The sequence below is a fragment of the Procambarus clarkii genome, chromosome 80 (assembly GCF_040958095.1).
Source record: "Procambarus clarkii isolate CNS0578487 chromosome 80, FALCON_Pclarkii_2.0, whole genome shotgun sequence".
NCBI lineage: Eukaryota > Metazoa > Arthropoda > Malacostraca > Decapoda > Cambaridae > Procambarus > Procambarus clarkii.
In genome coordinates, this window is record NC_091229.1 from 19,975,766 (window position 1) to 19,989,773 (window position 14,008).

The following is a 14,008-nucleotide window of genomic DNA, read 5'->3' on the forward strand; positions in this document are numbered from 1 at the left end:
CTTCCTGTCCCCGAGAACGGCGGATATATATAAATATCTTTTATGTTATTCTGTGTGAAAACTTATATATATATGTTCACGAAGGGAAAGGGAAACGATAAATTACTTGAGCGCTTTCCTGTTTGTCATTCTTCAACTCATCATCTGAAGTATGATGATTATATGTTGATTAACTGTTGATAATTCATTATGTGTTAATTTATTGGTGATTTACACAGACATTTTTCCTGTGTGTATTTGGTCATTATTCCCTATAATATGTTTATGAAATGTCCTGCCATATATTTTATTGAATAGTGTTAATGTTTAATAGGGGTGATACTTAGTGCATATTGGTGTAATTGTCAGTGTCGGTGTGGTGATAAGTTAACATTATGTTAACAAATGTTAATGAAGCACATTTTTCTCTGGATATTCATTTCTCTGTTGTGAGGGGATATTTATCGCTATGTTGTTACTCACCTAGTTGAGTACAGTATAGCGATATATCTATATAAAGCATTTGTATTTATTATTAAACATTTCCGCGGGCTGCAAGGGTTGAGCTTCGGCACTTTGGTCCCGCCACTGAACTGTTGCTGTTGTCCGCTACCACCGCTACCACCGCTACCACCACTACCACCACCGCTACCACCGCCGCTAACGCTCCTGCACATCACACAACACCGCACGTTGCAATATGCGCTCGTTATCCTTGTGTATAAAAATGTGATGGTGGGAAGTATGCGCGTTTTATGTTCAAGCCTAATAATATACTTTGTAATACATTGTGGGAGACGCCAGAAGGCTGCCTCGTGGGTCCACCCAGTGTCCACACGTGTGTGTGTGTGTGTGTGTGTGTGTGTGTGTGTGTGTGTGTGTGTGTGTGTGTGTGTGTGTGTGTGTGTGTGTGTGTGTGTGTGTGTGTTTACTTATGCCTTAAACTGAGAATAACGTGATATATCTCTTTTTAGAGAATCTTTTTGTAGCAGGGCGGTGGGATCGAACGGACATCCTGGAGTGGGGGTGGGGGGTCATCATATGTATATTTATATGTATGCATAAATGTATAATTGTCTTTGATGTCTTAATGATGAGGATTAACTAATTAGAAGGCGAGTGAGAGGGATGCCAGAGAGTCACGCGACTGAGAGATTAAGGTCACTTTGATTTAATATCCTGACTTGAGAAATCTTGTTTGGCGTGTAAGAGGGGTGGGGGGGGGGGTGGGGGTTAGGGGGTTCGGGGGAGGGGGTAATCGAATAAGTCAGGCGTCACTTGCAGCCAGGGGTGTAGTCATGTGTTTATATGAGGCTGGTTGTGTCTGCAGAGTCGAGCTGCAGTGCCTGGACCTTAAACCCGACTTAATAATGTCGCTGGTTTAAGGCAATGGTTTGTTGTTATCTTTATATTAAATTTAAGGCAATGATTCATTCATGTCTCCTGTCATATCTGTGTGTATTCACCTAGTTGTGCTTGCGGGGGTTGAGCTCTGCTCTTTCGGCCCGCCTCTCAACTGTCAATGAATCAACTGTTACTAACTACTGCTAATTTTTTCACACACACACACACACACACACACACACACACACACACACACACACACACACACACACACACACACACACACACACACACACACACGGGGTCAGACCAGGGTGGGGGGTCTGGTAGCTGAGTGGACAGCGCGCAGGGCTCGTAATTCTTTGGCTCAGGTTCGATTCCCTGACCAGGCAGAAACAAATGGGCAAAGTTTTTTTTACCCTGAATGCCCCTGTTACCTAGCAGTAAATAGGCACCGGGGAGTTAGACGATTAGGTACCTATTTACTGCTATTTATTTTCCGCCATCGCCGGGGTTCGAACCCCGGTCCCCAGGATTACGAGTCCTGAGTGTTGTCCACTCAGCCATCAGACGCCCTGTGTGTGTGTGTGTATGTGTGAAACTGTAGAAAACGGATATTCCTGAATATCTTAGCAAAGAATTATACATTCCTCCGCATTCTGGAGAGAGACACTGCAGTAACTTGTTGAGAGAAAATATTAACTGAAGTTTAGCATAGCTGAATCTATTACAAGATAGAATCACGTTTCGACACGCGCTATTAGTTAGTTTCCTGCTCTGGAACGTTCTGTTTTGTAGCTGTGTGTGTGTAGATATTTCTGGCTTTTGTTGTCAAGTGGAAGCAACCTAACCACAGTCATTGGTCTGGCGTGTGTGGTCTTGGTCAGTCAGACCCGCGAATATGGTCTCCTCAACACACTTGGTCACTCTTCCAAGACTGCTGCTGATACCGGCACTTGTGAGGTTTAGTAAAATATTAAGGTATTGGGGCGATTTACTGTCAAGATTTGTATTTAGAATATTTTGTTATGGAAAGTCATTTAAGCATTATAATAATATATAAGTATTATAAAGTGATTATAAACAAATCAGTGATTTGTGGTTAACCATGAGAAAATAGCCTTCAAAATTAAGTCGTTGTTCTAAAAAAAAATTAAATTTTAACACGTCAAACGTACTTGATTCTAAATCAATATATACTTTTTTTCCTAAATACTCAGGCTACACAACAGAAGAAAATGTATATATGCTGATTAGCATTGTAAATGTGTGGCCACATCTGTGGTAAAAAATAATAATAATACAAAAAAAAGCCTCTGCAAATGTCAATTCCTCGAACTCCAGGAAGAGTTAATTGCTTGTAAACATTGAAGACGACGCCTTTGCTTGATCAGAAATAAGATTTTTGACCAATTTCGGGAGACTTCAAGTGTGGCCGTAATCACACACACACACAATTGGTCTCATTATAGGTTCATTTGATACAAAGTGTATAACTGCTTGTTCCCAAGTTGGTCGTTTGGTCGTGTACTGTCTGTTGTCAAGTTCAAGTATGTTTATTGAGGAAAGAAAAAATAGATCTCAAAGGGATAGAGTAGCTTAGGCTATTTCTACCCCCCAAGTACGTTATCTAAGTGTGGGGGTTCAGTATCATCTGTTATTTCAAGTTTCACAGCCTCATTTGAGAACATTTATATATTTATTTAGAAGTAAATTAGATACGGCAGATAATTAAAGACTTCAGAGTGCAGACACGGCCGCCTACTTCAACCATAAGTGTTAGTTCTTGTAGGAGCAAGGGCTTCCCCGCCCTAATCTGACACCCTCTTATTTTTGCACATTACGGAACAGTTTAATCTCACTTTACAGCTTTACGAGAACGGTCGTCTCTTTATGTTATCGGTGGGATTGCTAATTGATCCTAGTGGCATGGCTTTCGCGTAGGGTGTAAAGATATGGTAGTTAGCCAGGAAGATTGGCGTGAGAGTTACGTATTTTGTGAATAAATATCAGATTTGCAAACGGTGAAATAATCCACGATATATGTATTAGATTTACACCTATTCGCGCAGTCACTGGTTACTCGGCATTCTCATTTAGCCAGTATTTCTGGGAATCACTCACGGCACGGGGAGGAGGAAGGAGGTAGTAAAGTGACGAAATATATGTGGGAGAACGTGGGAGCCCGGCCTCCCAGGGCTCGGCCGCCCTGAAACCGGCCGGGCCGGCCGGCCGAATTGGCCTCGGCCTCGGCCCGGCCTCTGCGGCTCACTCTTAGCGCGAGGTTCAGTTGGTGGTTGACTCTGGTAGCGAGAGGAGCGTGTCCGGTGGTGTGCCCAGTCCGCGACTCTGTGTGTCTCAAGTGTTAATAGGAGCTTGTTTAATTCCTCCCCCTCGATTGTGTTCTAACTTGTGCTGTGACAAACTTCCTCTCCAAAGCCACTTTCAAGATGATGCTCAAGGGACTACTACTTTTCGCCCTACTAATCACAACAGGTAAAAACTTTATCCACCAAAAAAGTCGCTCATTCGACCCTTTTTCTTTAATGTAAAATGATAAAGTTAGGTTCTTAACAGTGTTAAGTAATACGAATTAACGCATCAAGTAATACAACTTTATTTACACCTTAAAGAACTTTACTTTGAAACATAATGCGTTAGTTTAGTTGGGAATTTATAGCAAGTATTTAGTAGTTTAAGCGAGCAGTGAGATACTAATATATAAATATATATATATATATCCAGGTTAGGATGCATTGGCTTAGCTTAGGATGGCTTAAGTTAGGTTACTATGTAACCTTTTATTTATCCTGATGAGGGCAACCCTCATTTAATACTTCCTGGCCCTCACAATTGGGTAATAACTGGGCAAGGCCACCTCTCAAGCCTATTGTATTCACGTAAGCTTCGGCAAGCTCATTAACGTAATTCATTTTAGGTTAAAAAAAATGAGGAAGGAGAGGTTGGTGTGGCTTGTTAATGCTCTCTTGTGGAATGTGAAGAGATTATTCTTTAATGCTCAGTTGTGGAGTGTTTTAAGAGGTTCTTTATATGCTCAGTTCTCGAATGTTAGAAGTTGCTGTTAATGTGTGGAATGTAGCATAACCTATGAACATTCTCTTGTGGAATGTTAAGAGGTGATTGTTAATGTCTCATTGTGGAATGTTAAGAGGCGATGGCTACTGTGGAATGTTAAGAGGTGATGGTTAATGCTCTCTTGTAGAAGGTTAAAAGGTGATTCTTAACGGTCTCTTGTGGAATGTTAAAAGGTGATTGTTGATCTTCTCTCGTGGAACGTTAAATGGTGATTGTTAATGTTCTTTTGCGGAATGTTAAGAAACTATTGTCAATGTTCCCTTCTGGAATATGAAGCAGTTGTCCCATATTCCATTACTATGCCCTAATGGTTCGTGTTAGCCTTAGTTAAGGGACACCTACAAAGGAAAAATAATTGAATAAAAAAAATATGCGAATTACTTAGCATAAAGAACATTGGGGCCCATTTGCTCAACCCATTATGTGATTGTCAGCTTTCTGCCGCCGCCAACAAAATGGGTCTGTAATAGTCGTTTAATTAATTTTCATGTAAATGTTAATAAGGAAATTAAATGAAAATCTGGAAATGCCAGTCTTATTGTATCCTATCAGAGAGATACAACAGCTGGAGATTTATTTGGAGGTTGCATATTAAACTTGTGTCAGGATAAAAATAAATTAAATGCCAGAGCATTCGCGAAAGCTTGTAGCATGTTAAAAAGCCACCAGTTGTTATGGGCTCATGTTAAACACGGTTGAAATTGCGGGGTAAATTAAAAATATGCAGGCAAAGGGGGATGTTGGTTTGATACAAGGCTGTTAACTGCCAGGTGTGTGTGTGTGTGGCTCCTCCTGCCTCCTGCTGTGTAATCTTAGGTAACGAAGATATGGGCGTACCGCCTTTGATATACGATCCTTGTAGCTTTCTGTTCTCTGCAACCTGTGTGTGTGTGTGTTGCATCAAGGAAAACACAGTACTCGGAGAATATTTATGACGGGTAAACATGGTAAATCAACATTAAGGTGTATGTTTGTGTTTGTGTGTGTACGAGCAACCTATTCTCGCTTGCTATGTCTCGTTGGACCTTGTATACCACATATGCTTAGACCAATCCTGGAGTATGCGGCCCCCAAAAGGTAATTTCGAGCATACATTTAGAGCAGCAGAATTGGAGGAGCTGAAATTAGGTTAATCGACAACATGATTAAAAAAGCAATATACAGGGCAAAATGTCGGATATAATATAGTTATTTTTTATATTTTATTAAATGCATTTACTGTTATTAGATATGACACGTTATTCATTTTTCGTTTAGTGTTATTATATCGTCATTGCAATTTCTATTTATTATTTATTTCTACGTTTGTTAATTAGCATTATTCAGTTTTAACAAAATCACTATCGTTATTAACATTAATATTTCCTTTAATTAAGTTTTGTTTTCTAAGACGTGCTTCGATTTTTGTGTAGTTTTAAATGGGTTAATGACATGTTGCTTCATTTCGCTAGAGAAAGTCCAAATATTTAATTTAAAATTTAAGTATTACCAAAATTATTAGCCAAGGTTCCAAAGTTAGTGCTTAACTTGACTATCCTTCCCACCTCCCATGGATGGGTACATGGATCAGGTTATCTTGAGGTTATTTTGAGATGATTTCGGGGCTTTTTAGTGTCCCCGCGGCCCGGTCCTCGACCATGCCTCCACCCCCAGGAAGCAGCCCGTGACAGCTGACTAACACACAGGTACCCATTTTACTGCTAGGGTCGGCCAAAGATAAAAACTTTATTAAGTAGATCGGTCACCACACATGTATATTACTTAGGTTAGAAAACACTGGGGGCTCAGATCCTAGGCCCAATATCTCAGTAGGTAAAATGTCCAAGAATAATGTTAATTTGACGTCATTCAATCAATCAATCATCTCAAGATAGACGTTATCAGTTATCGATACCAGTACATATTTGACCCACTAGGATGTAACTGTAACCATTCTATTACCGCTGACATGATTCGTATGGTGTCCGTAATACACAAACTCTACTAACACATCTGGGTTTAAGTAATGAATGTTTGACCTAACTCGTCCAGACCAGCGAGGCTATTTAATATGGACGAGTTTGAACTTAGTTCAAACTAAGTTTGAACTTAGTCAACTCGTTCTCCTCCACTTCAGAACATATGTTTTTGTATTTACAATAAATAGCAATATGTGTCTCGGTAGTATTGCGCAAACCTTATCTTGTATGTTTTGCTTTTTACTAGTATAATTCTCTTCACCCAAGTTAAAGGGCGTGTTGTTCATATAAGATGTGGATAAATTTTTGTTGTGGCCTTTTCACAGTGTGGTACATATCTCGTAGATTACAAAATTTTATGGGTTAAGACCAGTCGGTTAAGATGTAGGTCTTGCTTGGAATGTACTCGCAGGAACCAGACTTATTATTCCCCCTCGCTGCATAATACATCCGGTGCCCTCCGTGTATTTCTTACATATTTTAGATCCTGCGGATGGCCGGTTCTTGGTGTGTTGGTATACGCAGTACCTTGTGTTTGGGTTATCTTGAGGTTATCTTGAGATGATTTCGGGGTTTAGCGTCCCCGCGGCCCGGTACTCGACCAGGCCTCCTTTTTGTTACACACCCCCCCAGGAAGCAGCCCGTAGCAGCTGTCTAACTCCCAGGTTCCTATTTACTGCTAGGTAACAGGGGCATCACGGTGAAAGAAACTTTTTGCCCATTTGTCTCCACCTCCACCGGGGATTGAACCCGGAACCTCAGGACTAGGAATCCAAAGCACTGTCCACTCAGCTGTCAGGCGCCCATTGGGTCTATATAATACCATCTGTCTTGAGCGGACTCGAGTGGGGGAAACGTATGTTAGCAGTCAACCTTTTTAGGAGGAGTGAAGTACGGTATTCGCATTGATTTCCTCTCGGAATTATTCGAGTCTTTTGACCTAGACTGATGTTTATGGATACGGAATATTAATGTAATATACAGCATATAGCTGTTAAGATATATATATATAATATATATTATATAATTATAATATAATCGTTTGTTTTCCTAAGTATCTACAGTACTTTGAAAAGTGAAACGAAAATTCTGAACGTTTTCGTGTTTCAACACATTAGCAAGGAATACAGTATAGACATGAGTTTGGGGTTGCCAATATTCCAGATTACATATATTTAGAATATAATCCAAATTATATATAAATTTTGTGATTATGTAATCTCTATCTACTCCATATATATATATATATATATATATATATATATATATATATATATATATATATATATATATATATATATATATATCATGTACTCCACTACACCAGAGTGGATAAAGATCCATAAATTTGCCACTCAATCCATAAACCATTCTGTATACAGAAAACCAATAAATATTGGGTCTTGTGTACACCTTCATAGAAAAACGTGTAACTGAGAATATAAGCAAACTTTCCGATATTGTTTAGTGCTGTAAAGGAATCCATAAAGATCATGAGACTACCATTGCAGCCGTCCACAATCTGTCCATTGTTAATAACGTACATAATAGGGGGTCTATATATATGGTTTTAAACAATAGCGTGTGTGACAATGGTCTCCCAGTCCCAGTTTAATTCATTTATTATGCACCCCATATTGTTGGCGCTGGTGGAAAAAAGTTCACAGAGGTACATAATGGGCTTAGAAACTGAACGCCTAAATTAATTTGGCTAAGCAAGTTTATCTTGATAAGCTAGTTACATAGTTTAATGCATAAATCAACAGTGGGTTAAAAAAAACTGGATCACTACTGTCACAAATTACGAAAATCTTTAGGTTTTGGGATTTCTGGAAAGGTGTAATCTGTCGTCACATTGTTATTTTTCCCTTATGTGATTTTGAAATCTAGAATACATCAATTTAAATCAATTACACATCAATGGCGTCGAAGTTCTCCAATACCATTTTGACTACTTTATAATTATGTTATAAGTAGGCTAAACAAATGGAAACCTACAAAAAAATCCGTCAACAATAACTTTATAATTTTATATATATATTTTTTTACATAACACTTTCATATTTAACCCCCCTTCCACTATGTGTTTTTATGGAATAATAATTTAAATATTTAAGTATATTTGTTTTCCTAGCGACTTATGGGATATTTGAGACATGGTGACGCCAGAAGCCTATTGAATCACGCGATTCTATTTATGTTTTTTTTTAATATTTCATGCCAAATCTTGGAGTCTGTATTGTGTGGGTTTGAGTCTACTATCCCTGACCTGTGACTCAGGTCATTGTATTGGGTCCATAGGCTACTATCCCTGACCTGTGAGTCAGGTCATTGTGTGGATCAATAGCCTACTATCCCTGACCTGTAACTCAGGTCACTGAGCAATATATGCTAACAACTATGATTTTTTTTTTTGGGGGGGGGGGAATTTAACACTGTTTTTGATTCTGTGTTTCTTCTTTGGTCACATTGTCCAAAGAATTGTACACTAACCTTTTATGTTTTGTTTCCTCCCTTTACACAATTCACCATTCTTTTCTTTGTTTGATCTCATTGCCTTAGTTTAAACTGCTTCCAAAAGCTTGCTTTGTTTTTCCAGTTGCCCCTCCCCCCTCCCCCTCCCTCTCCCTTTTGAGCTCCTCGTGTAATGGTTAAATCTAAAAAATATCTGGTAAACTGAAATACTGAACGAAAGGGGTAGGAAAGTGATGATCATATTAGCGTTACATCATGCATTTTCTATTTGTAATAAGAGTTGCATTTTATAGTATGAGAGGTTGTTTCAGTATATTAGGGACGGGATTGGGGCACAAGGCTTGGATATGAGTGATTTACAAGCTCAGGGAGAGAATAGAGAAAGTGATTATTGGATCAGAGAGGGAATAGAGAAAGTGATTATTGGATCAGAGAGGGAATAGAGAAAGTAATTATTGGATCAGAGAGTTAATAGAGAAAGTGATTATTGGATCATAGAGGGAATAGAGAAAGTGATTATTGGATCAGGGAGGGAATAGAGGAAAGTGATTGTTGGATCATAGAGGGAATAGAGAAGGTGATTATTGGATCAGAGAGGGAATAGAGAAAGTGATTATTGGATCAGGGAATGAATAGAGAAAGTGATTATTGGATCAGGGAGGGAATAGAGAAAGTGATTATTGGATCATAGAGGGAATAGAGAAAGTGATTATTGGATCATAGAGGGAATAGAAGTACTGGCTCAGGAGAGAGAGGGTACGGTTAGGCTACAGGATCAGACAGGAGGGTAGTAGTGGCCCATGAGAAACGGAGTGTTGACTAGGACAGAGAGGATGGTGGGAGAGGAAGTGGCGAGAGACACTGGATCAGAGATGAGGGTAGTGGACCTCCCCTTCCTTCTATTGGACCACCTCCTATCCCCCCTCACTACCCCTAGGGCTGAGGGGTAGGGGGGTAGAAAAACCAAGAGGCATGTAATTTGTCTTAGAGTTAGTGACATTGTCTCAAACATTACGGGGACTCACGTCCTGCCTGTCTGTCTGTCCACTCGTAAACTTGCCGATAACGTCTAGTTAACTTTTTGTTTATTGACGCGAGTTTATCTTTTATGTGTATTGATGTGCTACTTAAAGGTTGTTTAGACGGGAGAAACAAGTTAATTTAGAAAATAACGTTTGTAAAGAGAGCGCCTCCTATTTTGTAAAGCACTGAAAACTGTTGGGGGGAATATAAGGCGCCGTGGAATATATCAATAAGCTACAGATTACAAAAGAAAGTTTTCATTGATTATAGATACGAGGAATATAACGAAAGCGCACACTATTTTTTAATGAATGCATTTGTCGACGAGAGTTGTGATAGGTGGTAGAAAGAACTTTGTACGAAGGCCTTTTGGCCTATTCTCTTGATAGCCTAACCAGAAACGCACGAACTCAATCAACCCACCTAACCCAATGAGTCCGATGCATAGAAAACGTATATATATATATATATATATATATATATATATATATATATATATATATATATATATATATATATATATATATATATATATATATATATATTTGTGAGACGTTACTTGTCATAGTAGGTTGCATTTATAACATTGGTTACCAAAACGCGTCCCAATTAGTTGAGAGGACGAGTTGGAGGCGGTTGTAAGCAAGAATTTACCACATTTTAGGATCCAGGAACCAGATTCACGAAGCAGTTACGCTTGTATTTACGAACGTGTACATCTTTTCTCAATCTTTGGCGGCTTTGGTTACAATAATTAGACAGTCAATGAGCTCTGAAGCACCATGAGGCTGTTTACAACAATAACAACAGTTGATTGGAAGGTTTTCATACTTGTAAACTGTTTAATAAATGTAAACAAAGCCGCCAAAGATTGAGGAAAGATGTACACGTTCGTAAGTACAAGCGTAACTGCTTCGTGAATCTGGCCCCTGTGCAGCAGCGGTCTACGTCCTCGGCGCACAACCGAGGGACCCGAGTTCAATCCCTCAGCAGCACAGAAACGGTTGGGCAAGTTTCCTGTCCCTGATGCTAGTGTTTCCCTCGTAGATACGTACCTAGGAGTTTGGTAATTGTTACGGGTTGTATTCTGGGGAAGATGAGTAGTTGGCTTAGGGAGACTTTACGCCTGATGCCCCTATTCACCTAGCAGTAAATAGGTACCCGGGAGCTAGGCAACTGTTGTGGGTTGCTTCCTGGGGAAGGTGAGTAATAGGCCTAGGGGGCGGCGACCCCTCAATAAGGCACAGCGCAGGTAAATGTCTTCCATGCTGCATTTTCGATTTTGCTATCTTGAGATGATTTCGGGGCTTTAGTGTCCCCGCGGCCCGGTCCTCGACCAGGCCTCCACCCCCAGGAAGCAGCCCGTGACAGCTGACTAACACCCAGGTACCTATTTTACTGCTAGGTAACAGGGGCATAGGGTGAAAGAAACTCTGCCCATTGTTTCTCGCCGGCGCCCGGGATCGAACCCAGGACCTGGCTGCTTATATTTTCTATACTGTTTGTGTTCTTGGAGGTCCCCAGGATTCATCACATATTATCCAACTCCTTACGAAACCTGTACATCTTTCCTTAATCATGGCGGCTTTCTTGACATTTATTAAACAGTTTACGCGCTTGGGAACATCACAACCCAAGGTTGTTATTGTCATAAACAACCTCACAGTACTTCGGAGCTCAAGTATTGCTTAATAAATGTAAACAAAGGCTCCATGACGGAAGAAAGATGTACAGGTTTCGTAAGGGGTTACGGAAATGCCTTTGGATAGTCTATTGAGCATTACGCTTCTTTCTCGTCGCTGGAAGCTGGTTTTAAGCGAATTCTAGGAGATATATTGTATGTTATGACAGCTTATGTCAGGTCCGCATTGGGTATAATTTAAAAAAATTAGTTTTCGAGCATTTTCTAAATGCTTCTAAATTATTTATTAACTAAATTTTCTAAATTATTTATCAAAATAAGATAAATATTTTGTAGTAGAAAAAAGAAGGTAATCTGCCAAGGATTTCGGATTTTTTTACATAACTATGTAGAAAAATCTCGTAAAATTTCAGATTTTCAGCTATTGTTCCATAAATGTATAATCAATCAGTTGATACAAAACAACTAGACGGGTGCTTATTGCTCAACAACAGTGGATAGAGTGTTGCATTATTTTGTTTGTCATGAAAATGATAAACATGTGTCGGGAGGTGTTGATTGGTTTTTGACTATGTGTTTCTCTTCCCTGTGTTGCTGCGCGTGCTTCCTTGCATTGTTGCACGTGTTTCACCATGTTGCAACACGTGTCTCACCATGTTATTGCACGTGTACAAGGGTCAAACAATCATATTTCTGATCATTTGGGATTTGATTGCCTCTCATCTGGGACAAGAAGCCTAATTACCCCCCCCCCCCTATTTGCCCCTAGCCCACGACTGGCCATTCCTCAGTATGCGACCCACGACAGCTGACTTAACTCCTAAGTACCTCTGGAATTGTTATTTAATTCAGCAATTTCCATTGCATTGCTCTCGAGTATACACAATATGACGTTCATGATGGAGCGAACTGCCTAATGCTGTTTTCGGAAGACAGACAAAGCCTAATGCTGTTTTCGGAAGAGAGACAAAGCCTAATGCTGTTTTCGGAAGAGAGAAAAAGCCTAATGCTGTTTTCGGAAGAGAGAAAAAGCCTAATGCTGTTTTCGGAAGAGAGAAAAAACCTAATGCTGTTTTCGGAAGAGAGAAAAAGGAATCAAAGATTTAGAGAATAGGTCATTTATCTACAGATTGGAAAATCTAAGGTCTTTTCAGTTTCCTGCGGGAATTTGATACAATGGATATAATTGGTTTGAAATTACGAAGCTGCAGATCCGTCATCTTCCGTCTCGTAAGACTTTCTAGAAGATTGCAGGAAAGATATCAATAATAATAATAATGATTTTTATTTGTTAAGAAAACTTGGAATTATGTATTTAATTTTGTGAGCTGTATTGTGTAGTGATGGAATTTGTTTTTTTTTAATAATTCCAATTATTATAAATGATAATAGTAATAAGAATAAAAACAATATATTAGAAGAATATTATATCAGTACTGAAAACGGTTGATCGAAAATAAGAGATATTGGTACATGAACATAGGTAGAAGAGAAACCATATTACAAAGACACTGTTTTATACCTCACACGTCACCATCATGCCTATATACTTTAGTGTGATTTCAGTGATTGTATTGTAAATTACAGCCCCGCTCCTGTGTCATGTAAGTCCGCTACAGGCTCACCATAGCCCGTGCTACTTGCAACTTTTGGTTCCGCGTGCCCAAGATACAGCACACGCATATATATATATATATATAATGTGTGTGTGGGGGGGGAGTAAATGTAAAGAGTAGCAGACAAAAATTATAAAATTCAAAGCACACACACACACACACACACACACACACACACACACACACACACACACACACACACACACGGGTATAGACTCATTCCTCTCGATGTTTGCTGATGATGCAAAAATTATGAGAAGAATCAAGACGGATGAAGATAGGCAGAGACTACAGGATGACCTGGATAAACTGGAGGAATGGTCTAGAAAATGGCTGCTGAAGTTCAACTCTGGAAAGTGTAAGGTGATGAAATTAGGCGAAGGGAGCAGGAGGCTGAACACAAGGTATCATCTGGGAGGGGAAATCCTGCAAGAATCAAATAGAGAGAAGGATCTGGGGGTTGATATCACACCGAACCTGTCCCCAGAGGCCCACATCAAAAGAATATCATCAGCGGCATATGCTAGACTGGCCAACATAAGAACTGCCTTCAGAAACTTGTGTAAGGAATCTTTCAGAACCCTGTATACCACTTATGTAAGACCAATCCTGGAGTATGCAGCTCCAGCCTGGAGTCCATACCTAGTTAAACACAAGACAAAGTTAGAGAAGATTCAGCGGTATGCCACCAGGCTCGTCCCGGAACTGAGAGGATTGAGCTACGAGGAAAGGCTAAAGGAGCTGAACCTCACATCCCTGGAAAACAGAAGAGTAAGGGGAGACATGATAACCACCTACAAAATTCTCAGGGGAATTGACAGGGTGGACAAAGACAAACTCTTCAGCACGGGTGGGACACGAACAAGGGGACACAG